The sequence below is a fragment of the Lampetra fluviatilis genome, chromosome 54 (assembly GCF_964198595.1).
Source record: "Lampetra fluviatilis chromosome 54, kcLamFluv1.1, whole genome shotgun sequence".
In the NCBI taxonomy this organism is placed as follows: domain Eukaryota; kingdom Metazoa; phylum Chordata; class Hyperoartia; order Petromyzontiformes; family Petromyzontidae; genus Lampetra; species Lampetra fluviatilis.
Genome location: NC_136328.1, coordinates 4,054,789 through 4,067,935, shown reverse-complemented (window position 1 = coordinate 4,067,935; position 13,147 = coordinate 4,054,789). Strand labels below are relative to the sequence as shown.

Here is a 13,147-nt window from a genome sequence, read left to right as displayed (position 1 = left end):
AAGTAAACACGGCGATTGCAACTATGCATGTGGAGAACGTTGGATTAATAGTGTTTCACCTTCAGGATTCAGCCAACTCACATCTGAATTACGGTAATCGTTTGATCAATCTCAATGCAGTATAATTTTTCAGCATCACATTTCTTAAAGGTGCTAAATTTGTTAAATAATCCACAATCAGTGACAGAAAAAATGGCTTCTCTAGATTTCACTCTAAAAAAAGCAAATCGACATAGGGCGCCATGGCTTAGTTGGTAAAGCGCCTGTCTAGTAAACAGGAGATCCTGGGTTCAAATCCCAGTGGTGATTCATTGAGATATTTATGGTATTATTCTGCATGAGTGCATTACGGGTTAATAATCGAAGTAACTTCCTGGTAACAGAGCTTGACTTCTATAGAAGTGTTAAGGAGACTTGTTCTTCCATCACAACATTAAATGGGTGCCAAGTTCAAATCCTGTGCTTGATTTATTTTTAGAAATTGAAAATGTAAGTTTTTGTTTTGGAACATAAACGTTTGCATTTCCCAATGCGACCGTATTTTGAGATTTCCCAATTAATTTTCAATTTCCATATATATACTTGTGAAGTAAACAAGCCGATTGCAACTATTCATGTGGAGAACGATGGATTAACACGTTCCTTCGGAGTGGGCAGGTAGGAACTTGGTTGGACAGCGCATTCGTGCGATCTGTGTCACGTGGCGCTGAGCCCGTCCGAAGCGCTCTATGAAATACAAATCGAGGGCGTGGCTATGCGCGACAGACATACAGACGGACAAATATTCTCTGGTGGGCAGTGTGGAACTGTTGTTCCTACCTGTAATAGCGTTTCACCTTCAGGATTCAGCATAATCACATCTGAATTACGGTAATCGTTTGATCAATCACAGTGCAGTGTAATTTCTCAGCATTTCATTTCTTAAAGGTGCTAAATTTGTTAAATAATCCCCGATCAGTGACATAAAAAATGGCTTCTCGAGATTTCACTCTAAAAAGAGCAAATCGACAAGGATGGGATTCGAACCCATGCGTGCAAAGCACAATGGATTAGCAGTCCATCGCCTTAACCACTCGGCCACCTTGTCACATGTTGCCATTATTCATAACTAATCTCAAAAATATATTCGTTCTAGGCATCACATTTCTTGAATGCATCAACATTTTTATCGGAGTTTCTGTGAATTTGCCAGTGGGATTGGAAACTTAAGACATTCCGTAGAGGAATATGGCGCCATGGCTTAGTTGGTAAAGCGCCTGTCTAGTAAACAGGAGATCCTGGGTTCAAATCCCAGTGGTGCCTCATTGAGATATTTTATGGTATTATTCTGCATGAGTGCATTACGGGTTAATAATCCAAGTAACTTCCTGGTAATTGAGTTTGACTTCTATAGAAGTGTTAAGGAGACTTGTTTTTCCATCACAACATTAAATGGGTGCCAAGTTCAAATCCTGTGCTTGATTTATTTTTAGAAATTGAAAATGTAAGTTTTTGTTTTGGAACATAAACGTTTGCATTTCCCAATGCGACCGTATTTTGAGATTTCCCAATTAATATTCAATATCCATATATACATCTGTAAAGTAAACACGGCGATTGCAACTATGCATGTGGAGAACGTTGGATTAATAGTGTTTCACCTTCAGGATTCAGCCAACTCACATCTGAATTACGGTAATCGTTTGATCAATCTCAATGCAGTATAATTTTTCAGCATCACATTTCTTAAAGGTGCTAAATTTGTTAAATAATCCACAATCAGTGACAGAAAAAATGGCTTCTCTAGATTTCACTCTAAAAAAAGCAAATCGACATAGGGCGCCATGGCTTAGTTGGTAAAGCGCCTGTCTAGTCAACAGGAGATCCTGGGTTCAAATCCCAGTGGTGATTCATTGAGATATTTATGGTATTATTCTGCATGAGTGCATTACGGGTTAATAATCGAAGTAACTTCCTGGTAACAGAGCTTGACTTCTATAGAAGTGTTAAGGAGACTTGTTCTTCCATCACAACATTAAATGGGTGCCAAGTTCAAATCCTGTGCTTGATTTATTTTTAGAAATTGAAAATGTAAGTTTTTGTTTTGGAACATAAACGTTTGCATTTCCCAATGCGACCGTATTTTGAGATTTCCCAATTAATTTTCAATTTCCATATATATACTTGTGAAGTAAACAAGCCGATTGCAACTATTCATGTGGAGAACGATGGATTAACACGTTCCTTCGGAGTGGGCAGGTAGGAACTTGGTTGGACAGCGCATTCGTGCGATCTGTGTCACGTGGCGCTGAGCCCGTCCGAAGCGCTCTATGAAATACAAATCGAGGGCGTGGCCATGCGCGACAGACATACAGACGGACAAATATTCTCTGGTGGGCAGTGTGGAACTGTTGTTCCTACCTGTAATAGCGTTTCACCTTCAGGATTCAGCAAAATCACATCTGAATTACGGTAATCGTTTGATCAATCACAGTGCAGTGTAATTTCTCAGCATTTCATTTCTTAAAGGTGCTAAATTTGTTAAATAATCCCCGATCAGTGACATAAAAAATGGCTTCTCGAGATTTCACTCTAAAAAGAGCAAATCGACAAGGATGGGATTCGAACCCATGCGTGCAAAGCACAATGGATTAGCAGTCCATCGCCTTAACCACTCGGCCACCTTGTCACATGTTGCCATTATTCATAACTAATCTCAAAAATATATTCGTTCTAGGCATCACATTTCTTGAATGCATCAACATTTTTATCGGAGTTTCTGTGAATTTGCCAGTGGGATTGGAAACTTAAGACATTCCGTAGAGGAATATGGCGCCATGGCTTAGTTGGTAAAGCGCCTGTCTAGTAAACAGGAGATCCTGGGTTCAAATCCCAGTGGTGCCTCATTGAGATATTTTATGGTATTATTCTGCATGAGTGCATTACGGGTTAATAATCCAAGTAACTTCCTGGTAATTGAGTTTGACTTCTATAGAAGTGTTAAGGAGACTTGTTTTTCCATCACAACATTAAATGGGTGCCAAGTTCAAATCCTGTGCTTGATTTATTTTTAGAAATTGAAAATGTAAGTTTTTGTTTTGGAACATAAACGTTTGCATTTCCCAATGCGACCGTATTTTGAGATTTTGCAATTAATATTCAATATCCATATATATACTTGTGAAGTAAACAAGCCGATTGCAACTATTCATGTGGAGAACGATGGATTAACACGTTTTTTCGGAGTAGGCAGGTAGGAACTTGGTTGGACAGCGCATTCGTGCGATCCGTGTAACGTGGTGCAAGCGGCGCATCACGTGATGCTGAGCCCGCCCGAAGCGGTCTATGAAATACAAATCGAGGGCGTGGCTATGCGCGACAGACATACAGACGGACAAATAATCCCTGGTGGGCAGTGTGGAACTGTTGTTCCTACCTGTAATAGCGTTTCACCTTCAGGATTCAGCAAAATCACATCTGAATTACGGTAATCGTTTGATCAATCACAGTGCAGTGTAATTTCTCAGCATTTCATTTCTTAAAGGTGCTAAATTTGTTAAATAATCCCCGATCAGTGACATAAAAATGGCTTCTCGAGATTTCACTCTAAAAAGAGCAAATCGACAAGGATGGGATTCGAACCCATGCGTGCAGAGCACAATGGATTAGCAGTCCATCGCCTTAACCACTCGGCCACCTTGTCACAGGTTGCCATGATTCATAACTAATCTCAAAAATATATTCGTTCTAGGCATCACATTTCTTAAATGCATCAACATTTTTATCGGAGTTTCTGTGAATTTGCCAGTGGGATTGGAAACTTAAGAAATTCCATAGAGGAGTATGGCGCCATGGCTTAGTTGGTAAAGCGCCTGTCTAGTAAACAGGAGATCCTGGGTTCAAATCCCAGTGGTGCCTCATTGAGATATTTTATGGTATTATTCTGCATGAGTGCATTACGGGTTAATAATCCAAGTAACTTTCTGGTAATTGAGTTTGACTTCTATAGAAGTGTTAAGGAGACCTGTTTTTCCATCACAACATTAAATGGGTGCCAAGTTCAAATCCTGTGCTTGATTTATTTTTAGAAATTGAAAATGTAAGTTTTTTGTTTTGGAACATAAACGTTTGCATTTCCCAATGCGACCGTATTTTGAGATTTCCCAATTAATATTCAATATCCATGTATACATCTGTAAAGTAAACACGGCGATTGCAACTATGCATGTGGAGAACGTTGGATTAATAGTGTTTCACCTTCAGGATTCAGCCAACTCACATCTGAATTACGGTAATCGTTTGATCAATCTCAATGCAGTATAATTTTTCAGCATCACATTTCTTAAAGGTGCTAAATTTGTTAAATAATCCCCAATCAGTGACAGAAAAAATGGCTTCTGTAGATTTCACTCTAAAAAGAGCAAATCGACATAGGGCGCCATGGCTTAGTTGGAAAAGCGCCTGTCTAGTAAACAGGAGATCCTGGGTTCAAATCCCAGTGGTGCCTCATTGAGATATTTTATGGTATTATTCTGCATGAGTGCATTACGGGTTAATAATCCAAGTAACTTCCTGGTAATTGAGTTTGACTTCTATAGAAGTGTTAAGGAGACTTGTTTTTCCATCACAACATTAAATGGGTGCCAAGTTCAAATCCTGTGCTTGATTTATTTTTAGAAATTGAAAATGTAAGTTTTTGTTTTGGAACATAAACGTTTGCATTTCCCAATGCGACCGTATTTTGAGATTTCGCAATTAATATTCAATATCCATATATATACTTGTGAAGTAAACAAGCCGATTGCAACTATTCATGTGGAGAACGATGGATTAACACGTTTTTTCGGAGTAGGCAGGTAGGAACTTGGTTGGACAGCGCATTCGTGCGATCCGTGTAACGTGGTGCAAGCGTCGCGTCACGTGGTGCTGAGCCCGCCCGAAGCGCTCTATGAAATACAAACCGAGGGCGTGGCTATGCGCGACAGACATACAGACGGACAAATAATCCCTGGTGGGCAGTGTGGAACTGTTGTTCCTACCTGTAATAGCGTTTCACCTTCAGGATTCAGCAAAATCACATCTGAATTACGGTAATCGTTTGATCAATCACAGTGCAGTGTAATTTCTCAGCATTTCATTTCTTAAAGGTGCTAAATTTGTTAAATAATCCCCGATCAGTGACATAAAAATGGCTTCTCGAGATTTCACTCTAAAAAGAGCAAATCGACAAGGATGGGATTGGAACCCATGCGTGCAGAGCACAATGGATTAGCAGTCCATCGCCTTAACCACTCGGCCACCTTGTCACATGTTGCCATGATTCATAACTAATCTCAAAAATATATTCGTTCTAGGCATCACATTTCTTGAATGCATCAACATTTTTATCGGAGTTTCTGTGAATTTGCCAGTGGGATTGGAAACTTAAGAAATTCCATAGAGGAATATGGCGCCATGGCTTAGTTGGTAAAGCGCCTGTGTAGTAAACAGGCGATCCTGTGTTCAAATCCCAGTGGTGCCTCATTGAGATATTTTATGGTATTATTCTGCATGAGTGCATTACGGGTTAATAATCCAAGTAACTTCCTGGTAATTGAGTTTGACTTCTATAGAAGTGTTAAGGAGACTTGTTCTTCCATCACAACATTAAATGGGTGCCAAGTTCAAATCCTGTGCTTGATTTATTTTTAGAAATTGAAAATGTAAGTTTTTGTTTTGGAACATAAACGTTTGCATTTCCCAATGCGACCGTATTTTGAGATTTCTCAATTAATATTCAATATCCATATATATACTTGTGAAGTAAACAAGCCGATTGCAACTATTCATGTGGAGAACGATGGATTAACACGTTTTTTCGGAGTAGGCAGGTAGGAACTTGGTTGGACAGCGCATTGGTGCGATCCGTGTAACGTGGTGCAAGCGGCGCGTCACGTGGTGCTGAGCCCGCCCGAAGCGCTCTATGAAATACAAATCGAGGGCGTGGCTATACGCGACAGACATACAGACGGACAAATAATCCCTGGTGGGCAGTGTGGAACTGTTGTTCCTACCTGTAATAGCGTTTCACCTTCAGGATTCAGCAAAATCACATCTGAATTACGGTAATCGTTTGATCAATCACAGTGCAGTGTAATTTCTCAGCATTTCATTTCTTAAAGGTGCTAAATTTGTTAAATAATCCCCGATCAGTGACATAAAAAATGGCTTCTCGAGATTTCACTCTAAAAAGAGCAAATCGACAAGGATGGGATTCGAACCCATGCGTGCAGAGCACAATGGATTAGCAGTCCATCGCCTTAACCACTCGGCCACCTTGTCACATGTTGCCATGATTCATAACTAATCTCAAAAATATATTCGTTCTAGGCATCACATTTCTTGAATGCATCAACATTTTTATCGGAGTTTCTGTGAATTTGCCAGTGGGATTGGAAACTTAAGAAATTCCATAGAGGAGTATGGCGCCATGGCTTAGTTGGTAAAGCGCCTGTCTAGTAAACAGGAGATCCTGGGTTCAAATCCCAGTGGTGCCTCATTGAGATATTTTATGGTATTATTCTGCATGAGTGCATTACGGGTTAATAATCCAAGTAACTTTCTGGTAATTGAGTTTGACTTCTATAGAAGTGTTAAGGAGACCTGTTTTTCCATCACAACATTAAATGGGTGCCAAGTTCAAATCCTGTGCTTGATTTATTTTTAGAAATTGAAAATGTAAGTTTTTTGTTTTGGAACATAAACGTTTGCATTTCCCAATGCGACCGTATTTTGAGATTTCCCAATTAATATTCAATATCCATGTATACATCTGTAAAGTAAACACGGCGATTGCAACTATGCATGTGGAGAACGTTGGATTAATAGTGTTTCACCTTCAGGATTCAGCCAACTCACATCTGAATTACGGTAATCGTTTGATCAATCTCAATGCAGTATAATTTTTCAGCATCACATTTCTTAAAGGTGCTAAATTTGTTAAATAATCCCCAATCAGTGACAGAAAAAATGGCTTCTGTAGATTTCACTCTAAAAAGAGCAAATCGACATAGGGCGCCATGGCTTAGTTGGAAAAGCGCCTGTCTAGTAAACAGGAGATCCTGGGTTCAAATCCCAGTGGTGCCTCATTGAGATATTTTATGGTATTATTCTGCATGAGTGCATTACGGGTTAATAATCCAAGTAACTTCCTGGTAATTGAGTTTGACTTCTATAGAAGTGTTAAGGAGACTTGTTTTTCCATCACAACATTAAATGGGTGCCAAGTTCAAATCCTGTGCTTGATTTATTTTTAGAAATTGAAAATGTAAGTTTTTGTTTTGGAACATAAACGTTTGCATTTCCCAATGCGACCGTATTTTGAGATTTCGCAATTAATATTCAATATCCATATATATACTTGTGAAGTAAACAAGCCGATTGCAACTATTCATGTGGAGAACGATGGATTAACACGTTTTTTCGGAGTAGGCAGGTAGGAACTTGGTTGGACAGCGCATTCGTGCGATCCGTGTAACGTGGTGCAAGCGTCGCGTCACGTGGTGCTGAGCCCGCCCGAAGCGCTCTATGAAATACAAACCGAGGGCGTGGCTATGCGCGACAGACATACAGACGGACAAATAATCCCTGGTGGGCAGTGTGGAACTGTTGTTCCTACCTGTAATAGCGTTTCACCTTCAGGATTCAGCAAAATCACATCTGAATTACGGTAATCGTTTGATCAATCACAGTGCAGTGTAATTTCTCAGCATTTCATTTCTTAAAGGTGCTAAATTTGTTAAATAATCCCCGATCAGTGACATAAAAATGGCTTCTCGAGATTTCACTCTAAAAAGAGCAAATCGACAAGGATGGGATTGGAACCCATGCGTGCAGAGCACAATGGATTAGCAGTCCATCGCCTTAACCACTCGGCCACCTTGTCACATGTTGCCATGATTCATAACTAATCTCAAAAATATATTCGTTCTAGGCATCACATTTCTTGAATGCATCAACATTTTTATCGGAGTTTCTGTGAATTTGCCAGTGGGATTGGAAACTTAAGAAATTCCATAGAGGAATATGGCGCCATGGCTTAGTTGGTAAAGCGCCTGTGTAGTAAACAGGCGATCCTGTGTTCAAATCCCAGTGGTGCCTCATTGAGATATTTTATGGTATTATTCTGCATGAGTGCATTACGGGTTAATAATCCAAGTAACTTCCTGGTAATTGAGTTTGACTTCTATAGAAGTGTTAAGGAGACTTGTTCTTCCATCACAACATTAAATGGGTGCCAAGTTCAAATCCTGTGCTTGATTTATTTTTAGAAATTGAAAATGTAAGTTTTTGTTTTGGAACATAAACGTTTGCATTTCCCAATGCGACCGTATTTTGAGATTTCTCAATTAATATTCAATATCCATATATATACTTGTGAAGTAAACAAGCCGATTGCAACTATTCATGTGGAGAACGATGGATTAACACGTTTTTTCGGAGTAGGCAGGTAGGAACTTGGTTGGACAGCGCATTGGTGCGATCCGTGTAACGTGGTGCAAGCGGCGCGTCACGTGGTGCTGAGCCCGCCCGAAGCGCTCTATGAAATACAAATCGAGGGCGTGGCTATACGCGACAGACATACAGACGGACAAATAATCCCTGGTGGGCAGTGTGGAACTGTTGTTCCTACCTGTAATAGCGTTTCACCTTCAGGATTCAGCAAAATCACATCTGAATTACGGTAATCGTTTGATCAATCACAGTGCAGTGTAATTTCTCAGCATTTCATTTCTTAAAGGTGCTAAATTTGTTAAATAATCCCCGATCAGTGACATAAAAAATGGCTTCTCGAGATTTCACTCTAAAAAGAGCAAATCGACAAGGATGGGATTCGAACCCATGCGTGCAGAGCACAATGGATTAGCAGTCCATCGCCTTAACCACTCGGCCACCTTGTCACATGTTGCCATGATTCATAACTAATCTCAAAAATATATTCGTTCTAGGCATCACATTTCTTGAATGCATCAACATTTTTATCGGAGTTTCTGTGAATTTGCCAGTGGGATTGGAAACTTAAGCAATTCCATAGAGGAATATGGTGCCATGGCTTAGTTGGTAAAGCGCCTGTCTAGTAAACAGGAGATCCTGGGTTCAAATCCCAGTGGTGCCTCATTGAGATATGTTATGGTATTATTCTGCATGAGTGCATTACGGGTTAATAATCCAAGTAACTTCCTGGTAATTGAGTTTGACTTCTATAGAAGTGTTAAGGAGACTTGTTCTTCCATCACAACATTAAATGGGTGCCAAGTTCAAATCCTGTGCTTGATTTATTTTTAGAAATTGAAAATGTAAGTTTTTGTTTTGGAACATAAACGTTTGCATTTCCCAATGCGACCGTATTTTGAGATTTCGCAATTAATATTCAATATCCATATATATATACTTGTGAAGTAAACAAGCCGATTGCAACTATTCATGTGGAGAACGATGGATTAACACGTTTTTTCGGAGTAGGCAGGTAGGAACTTGGTTGGACAGCGCATTCGTGCGATCCGTGTAACGTGGTGCAAGCGGCGCGTCACGTGGTGCTGAGCCCGCCCGAAGCGCTCTATGAAATACAAATCGAGGGCGTGGCTATGCGCGACAGACATACAGACGGACAAATAATCCCTGGTGGGCAGTGTGGAACTGTTGTTCCTACCTGTAATAGCGTTTCACCTTCAGGATTCAGCAAAATCACATCTGAATTACGGTAATCGTTTGATCAATCACAGTGCAGTGTAATTTCTCAGCATTTCATTTCTTAAAGGTGCTAAATTTGTTAAATAATCCCCGATCAGTGACATAAAAATGGCTTCTCGAGATTTCACTCTAAAAAGAGCAAATCGACAAGGATGGGATTCGAACCCATGCGTGCAGAGCACAATGGATTAGCAGTCCATCGCCTTAACCACTCGGCCACCTTGTCACATGTTGCCATGATTCATAACTAATCTCAAAAATATATTCGTTCTAGGCATCACATTTCTTGAATGCATCAACATTTTTATCGGAGTTTCTGTGAATTTGCCAGTGGGATTGGAAACTTAAGAAATTCCATAGAGGAATATGGCGCCATGGCTTAGTTGGTAAAGCGCCTGTCTAGTAAACAGGAGATCCTGGGTTCAAATCCCAGTGGTGCCTCATTGAGATCTTTTATGGTATTATTCTGCATGAGTGCATTACGGGTTAATAATCCAAGTAACTTCCTGGTAATTGAGTTTGACTTCTATAGAAGTGTTAAGGAGACTTGTTCTTCCATCACAACATTAAATGGGTGCCAAGTTCAAATCCTGTGCTTGATTTATTTTTAGAAATTGAAAATGTAAGTTTTTGTTTTGGAACATAAACGTTTGCATTTCCCAATGCGACCGTATTTTGAGATTTCGCAATTAATATTCAATATCCATATATATATACTTGTAAAGTAAACAAGCCGATTGCAACTATTCATGTGGAGAACGATGGATTAACACGTTTTTTCGGAGTAGGCAGGTAGGAACTTGGTTGGACAGCGCATTCGTGCGATCCGTGTAACGTGGTGCAAGCGGCGCGTCACGTGGTGCTGAGCCCGCCCGAAGCGCTCTATGAAATACAAATCGAGGGCGTGGCTATGCGCGACAGACATACAGACGGACAAATAATCTCTGGTGGGCAGTGTGGAACTGTTGTTCCTACCTGTAATAGCGTTTCACCTTCAGGATTCAGCAAAATCACATCTGAATTACGGTAATCGTTTGATCAATCACAGTGCAGTGTAATTTCTCAGCATTTCATTTCTTAAAGGTGCTAAATTTGTTAAATAATCCCCGATCAGTGACATTAAAATGGCTTCTCGAGATTTCACTCTAAAAAGAGCAAATCGACAAGGATTGGATTCGAACCCATGCGTGCAGAGCACAATGGATTAGCAGTCCATCACCTTAACCACTCGGCCACCTTGTCACATGTTGCCATGATTCATAACTAATCTCAAAAATATATTCGTTCTAGGCATCACATTTCTTGAATGCATCAACATTTTTATCGGAGTTTCTGTGAATTTGCCAGTGGGATTGGAAACTTAAGAAATTCCATAGAGGAATATGGCGCCATGGCTTAGTTGGTAAAGCGCCTGTCTAGTAAACAGGAGATCCTGGGTTCAAATCCCAGTGGTGCCTCATTGAGATATTTTATGGTATTATTCTGCATGAGTGCATTACGGGTTAATAATCCAAGTAACTTCCTGGTAATTGAGTTTGACTTCTATAGAAGTGTTAAGGAGACTTGTTTTTCCATCACAACATTAAATGGGTGCCAAGTTCAAATCCTGTGCTTGATTTATTTTTAGAAATTGAAAATGTAAGTTTTTGTTTTGGAACATAAACGTTTGCATTTCCCAATGCAACCGTATTTTGAGATTTCCCAATTAATATTCAATATCCATATATACATCTGTAAAGTAAACACGGCGATTGCAACTATGCATGTGGAGAACGTTGGATTAATAGTGTTTCACCTTCAGGATTCAGCCAACTCACATCTGAATTACGGTAATCGTTTGATCAATCTCAATGCAGTATAATTTTTCAGCATCACATTTCTTAAAGGTGCTAAATTTGTTAAATAATCCCCAATCAGTGACAGAAAAAATGGCTTCTGTAGATTTCACTCTAAAAAGAGCAAATCGACATAGGGCGCCATGGCTTAGTTGGAAAAGCGCCTGTCTAGTAAACAGGAGATCCTGGGTTCAAATCCCAGTGGTGCCTCATTGAGATATTTTATGGTATTATTCTGCATGAGTGCATTACGGGTTAATAATCCAAGTAACTTCCTGGTAATTGAGTTTGACTTTTATAGAAGTGTTAAGGAGACTTGTTTTTCCATCACAACATTAAATGGGTGCCAAGTTCAAATCCTGTGCTTGATTTATTTTTAGAAATTGAAAATGTAAGTTTTTGTTTTGGAACATAAACGTTTGCATTTCCCAATGCGACCGTATTTTGAGATTTCGCAATTAATATTCAATATCCATATATATACTTGTGAAGTAAACAAGCCGATTGCAACTATTCATGTGGAGAACGATGGATTAACACGTTTTTTCGGAGTAGGCAGGTAGGAACTTGGTTGGACAGCGCATTCGTGCGATCCGTGTAACGTGGTGCAAGCGGCGCGTCACGTGGTGCTGAGCCCGCCCGAAGCGCTCTATGAAATACAAACCGAGGACGTGGCTATGCGCGACAGACATACAGACGGACAAATAATCCCTGGTGGGCAGTGTGGAACTGTTGTTCCTACCTGTAATAGCGTTTCACCTTCAGGATTCAGCAAAATCACATCTGAATTACGGTAATCGTTTGATCAATCACAGTGCAGTGTAATTTCTCAGCATTTCATTTCTTAAATGTGCTAAATTTGTTAAATAATCCCCGATCAGTGACATAAAAAATGGCATCTCGAGATTTCACTCTAAAAAGAGCAAATCGACAAGGATGGGATTCGAAACCATGCGTGCAGTGCACAATGGATTAGCAGTCCATCGCCTTAACCACTCGGCCACCTTGTCACATGTTGCCATGATTCATAACTTATCTCAAAAATATATTCGTTCTAGGCATCACATTTCTTGAATGCATCAACATTTTTATCGGAGTTTCTGTGAATTTGCCAGTGGGATTGGAAACTTAAGAAATTCCATAGAGGAATATGGCGCCATGGCTTAGTTGGTAAAGCGCCTGTCTAGTAAACAGGAGATTCTGGGTTCAAATCCCAGTGGTGCCTCATTGAGATATTTTATGGTATTATTCTGCATGAGTGCATTACGGGTTAATAATCCAAGTAACTTCCTGGTAATTGAGTTTGACTTCTATAGAAGTGTTAAGGAGACTTGTTTTTCCATCACAACATTAAATGGGTGCCAAGTTCAAATCCTGTGCTTGATCTATTTTTAGAAATTGAAAATGTAAGTTTTTGTTTTGGAACATAAACGTTTGCATTTCCCAATGCGACCGTATTTTGAGATTTCCCAATTAATATTCAATATCCATGTATATACTTGTGAAGTAAACACGGCGATTGCAACTATGCATGTGGAGAACGTTGGATTAATAGTGTTTCACCTTCAGGATTCAGCCAACTCACATCTGAATTACGGTAATCG

At 39.8% G+C, this 13,147-nt stretch overlaps 25 non-coding genes across 25 annotated transcripts; 15 read left to right on the top strand and 10 right to left on the bottom strand.

Moving 5' to 3' along the window:
• The first annotated feature begins 236 nt into the window (after nt 1-236).
• TRNAT-AGU (transfer RNA threonine (anticodon AGU)) lies at nt 237-311 on the top strand. Its single transcript has one exon. It is a non-coding gene; the product is annotated as a tRNA-Thr (tRNA).
• A 694-nt stretch (nt 312-1,005) lies between these two features.
• TRNAS-GCU (transfer RNA serine (anticodon GCU)) lies at nt 1,006-1,087 on the bottom strand. The gene has a single exon. It is a non-coding gene; the product is annotated as a tRNA-Ser (tRNA).
• Nucleotides 1,088-1,229: 142 nt separating this feature from the next.
• TRNAT-AGU (transfer RNA threonine (anticodon AGU)) lies at nt 1,230-1,302 on the top strand. Its single transcript has one exon. It is a non-coding gene; the product is annotated as a tRNA-Thr (tRNA).
• Nucleotides 1,303-1,817: 515 nt separating this feature from the next.
• Nucleotides 1,818-1,892, top strand: TRNAT-AGU (transfer RNA threonine (anticodon AGU)). The gene has a single exon. It is a non-coding gene; the product is annotated as a tRNA-Thr (tRNA).
• A 694-nt stretch (nt 1,893-2,586) lies between these two features.
• Nucleotides 2,587-2,668, bottom strand: TRNAS-GCU (transfer RNA serine (anticodon GCU)). The gene has a single exon. It is a non-coding gene; the product is annotated as a tRNA-Ser (tRNA).
• Nucleotides 2,669-2,810: 142 nt separating this feature from the next.
• On the top strand, nt 2,811-2,883 carry TRNAT-AGU (transfer RNA threonine (anticodon AGU)). The gene has a single exon. It is a non-coding gene; the product is annotated as a tRNA-Thr (tRNA).
• Nucleotides 2,884-3,600: 717 nt separating this feature from the next.
• TRNAS-GCU (transfer RNA serine (anticodon GCU)) lies at nt 3,601-3,682 on the bottom strand. Its single transcript has one exon. It is a non-coding gene; the product is annotated as a tRNA-Ser (tRNA).
• A 142-nt stretch (nt 3,683-3,824) lies between these two features.
• Nucleotides 3,825-3,897, top strand: TRNAT-AGU (transfer RNA threonine (anticodon AGU)). The gene has a single exon. It is a non-coding gene; the product is annotated as a tRNA-Thr (tRNA).
• Nucleotides 3,898-4,413: 516 nt separating this feature from the next.
• On the top strand, nt 4,414-4,486 carry TRNAT-AGU (transfer RNA threonine (anticodon AGU)). The gene has a single exon. It is a non-coding gene; the product is annotated as a tRNA-Thr (tRNA).
• Nucleotides 4,487-5,203: 717 nt separating this feature from the next.
• On the bottom strand, nt 5,204-5,285 carry TRNAS-GCU (transfer RNA serine (anticodon GCU)). Its single transcript has one exon. It is a non-coding gene; the product is annotated as a tRNA-Ser (tRNA).
• Nucleotides 5,286-5,427: 142 nt separating this feature from the next.
• On the top strand, nt 5,428-5,500 carry TRNAT-AGU (transfer RNA threonine (anticodon AGU)). The gene has a single exon. It is a non-coding gene; the product is annotated as a tRNA-Thr (tRNA).
• Nucleotides 5,501-6,218: 718 nt separating this feature from the next.
• Nucleotides 6,219-6,300, bottom strand: TRNAS-GCU (transfer RNA serine (anticodon GCU)). The gene has a single exon. It is a non-coding gene; the product is annotated as a tRNA-Ser (tRNA).
• Nucleotides 6,301-6,442: 142 nt separating this feature from the next.
• On the top strand, nt 6,443-6,515 carry TRNAT-AGU (transfer RNA threonine (anticodon AGU)). The gene has a single exon. It is a non-coding gene; the product is annotated as a tRNA-Thr (tRNA).
• A 516-nt stretch (nt 6,516-7,031) lies between these two features.
• Nucleotides 7,032-7,104, top strand: TRNAT-AGU (transfer RNA threonine (anticodon AGU)). Its single transcript has one exon. It is a non-coding gene; the product is annotated as a tRNA-Thr (tRNA).
• A 717-nt stretch (nt 7,105-7,821) lies between these two features.
• Nucleotides 7,822-7,903, bottom strand: TRNAS-GCU (transfer RNA serine (anticodon GCU)). The gene has a single exon. It is a non-coding gene; the product is annotated as a tRNA-Ser (tRNA).
• Nucleotides 7,904-8,045: 142 nt separating this feature from the next.
• Nucleotides 8,046-8,118, top strand: TRNAT-AGU (transfer RNA threonine (anticodon AGU)). The gene has a single exon. It is a non-coding gene; the product is annotated as a tRNA-Thr (tRNA).
• Nucleotides 8,119-8,836: 718 nt separating this feature from the next.
• TRNAS-GCU (transfer RNA serine (anticodon GCU)) lies at nt 8,837-8,918 on the bottom strand. The gene has a single exon. It is a non-coding gene; the product is annotated as a tRNA-Ser (tRNA).
• A 142-nt stretch (nt 8,919-9,060) lies between these two features.
• TRNAT-AGU (transfer RNA threonine (anticodon AGU)) lies at nt 9,061-9,133 on the top strand. Its single transcript has one exon. It is a non-coding gene; the product is annotated as a tRNA-Thr (tRNA).
• Nucleotides 9,134-9,852: 719 nt separating this feature from the next.
• On the bottom strand, nt 9,853-9,934 carry TRNAS-GCU (transfer RNA serine (anticodon GCU)). The gene has a single exon. It is a non-coding gene; the product is annotated as a tRNA-Ser (tRNA).
• A 142-nt stretch (nt 9,935-10,076) lies between these two features.
• On the top strand, nt 10,077-10,149 carry TRNAT-AGU (transfer RNA threonine (anticodon AGU)). Its single transcript has one exon. It is a non-coding gene; the product is annotated as a tRNA-Thr (tRNA).
• Nucleotides 10,150-10,868: 719 nt separating this feature from the next.
• Nucleotides 10,869-10,950, bottom strand: TRNAS-GCU (transfer RNA serine (anticodon GCU)). Its single transcript has one exon. It is a non-coding gene; the product is annotated as a tRNA-Ser (tRNA).
• A 142-nt stretch (nt 10,951-11,092) lies between these two features.
• On the top strand, nt 11,093-11,165 carry TRNAT-AGU (transfer RNA threonine (anticodon AGU)). Its single transcript has one exon. It is a non-coding gene; the product is annotated as a tRNA-Thr (tRNA).
• A 515-nt stretch (nt 11,166-11,680) lies between these two features.
• Nucleotides 11,681-11,753, top strand: TRNAT-AGU (transfer RNA threonine (anticodon AGU)). The gene has a single exon. It is a non-coding gene; the product is annotated as a tRNA-Thr (tRNA).
• Nucleotides 11,754-12,471: 718 nt separating this feature from the next.
• TRNAS-GCU (transfer RNA serine (anticodon GCU)) lies at nt 12,472-12,553 on the bottom strand. Its single transcript has one exon. It is a non-coding gene; the product is annotated as a tRNA-Ser (tRNA).
• Nucleotides 12,554-12,695: 142 nt separating this feature from the next.
• Nucleotides 12,696-12,768, top strand: TRNAT-AGU (transfer RNA threonine (anticodon AGU)). The gene has a single exon. It is a non-coding gene; the product is annotated as a tRNA-Thr (tRNA).
• Nucleotides 12,769-13,147: the final 379 nt, after the last annotated feature.